General features: G+C 43.7%; 1 pseudogene; it reads left to right on the forward strand.

Moving 5' to 3' along the window:
* Positions 1–475: 475 nt before the first annotated feature.
* Positions 476–858, forward strand: LOC100772502 (annotated as a pseudogene).
* Positions 859–1,089: the final 231 nt, after the last annotated feature.

Consider the following 1,089-nt stretch of genomic DNA (forward strand, 5'->3'; position numbering starts at 1 on the left):
CATCATTTGATCACGGATTTCTGTACTCTGTTGGTGTTCTCCTTGCTTCCTGGCAAAGGATGTCATAGCTTTATAGTTTGCCTTTGATCTGGAATCAGCCATCTCTGTAGGAACACTTGGTTCTTTTTATTTATTTATGTTTTATGTATGAGTGCTCTGCACGCATACTTGCATGCCAGTAGAGGACATCATATCCTATTATAGGTGGTTGTGAGCCACCATGTGGTTGTTGGGAATTGAACTCAGGACCTCTGAAAGAGCAGCCGGTGCTCTCAACTGCTGAGCCATCTCTCCAGCACAGGAAATGATTTTCAGAGACATAATTTAGGTAATATGAACATTGCTGCTATTAGGCTCTTACTGTTTCAAACCTTACAGTTGACAGATTAAAGAAATTCATATAATTAAAATCGGTGGTGTCCTCTGAGAAGATCTGACTCTTTTTGTTCGTGTGCCTCACTCACTCTTTCCGGCAACCATGTCTGACAAAGCTGATATGGCTGAGATCGAGAAATTCGATAATCGAAATTGAAGAAGACAGAAATGCAAGAGAAAAATCCTCTGCCTTCAGAAGACACGATTGAACAGGAGAAGCAAGATGGCGAATCGTAATGAGGTGAGCGCCGCCAATATGCACTGTACATTCCACAAGCATTGCCTTCTTATTTTACTTCTTTTAGCTGTTTAACTTTGTTAGATGCAAAGAGGTTGGATCAAGTTTAAATGACTGTGCTGCCCCTTTCACTTCAAAGAATCAGAAATACTGACCAGGAAGGCCTCCCCTGCCTCTCCCACCCATTTGTCGGTCTGGCTGGCAGGGAGGGAAAAGAACTCGCATGTTGGTGAAAGAAAAAGCTGGGCGGGGCGCTGGGCGTTGGTGGTGCACGCCTTTAATCCCAGCACTTGGGAGGCAGAGGGAGGCGGATCGCTGTGAGTTCGAGGACAGCCTGGTGTCCAGACTTGTAGATGAGACAGCCGGCATAAGTTAGAGTAAGGTTATATCCCATTTTGTCCTTAGAATATGCCCATCAGGAACTTACAGTAATCATAACTTGAAGTTATCTGCTATAATTCTTTTATTCCTATATG

The sequence above is a fragment of the Cricetulus griseus genome, chromosome 2, assembly GCF_003668045.3.
Source record: "Cricetulus griseus strain 17A/GY chromosome 2, alternate assembly CriGri-PICRH-1.0, whole genome shotgun sequence".
Lineage (NCBI taxonomy): Eukaryota > Metazoa > Chordata > Mammalia > Rodentia > Cricetidae > Cricetulus > Cricetulus griseus.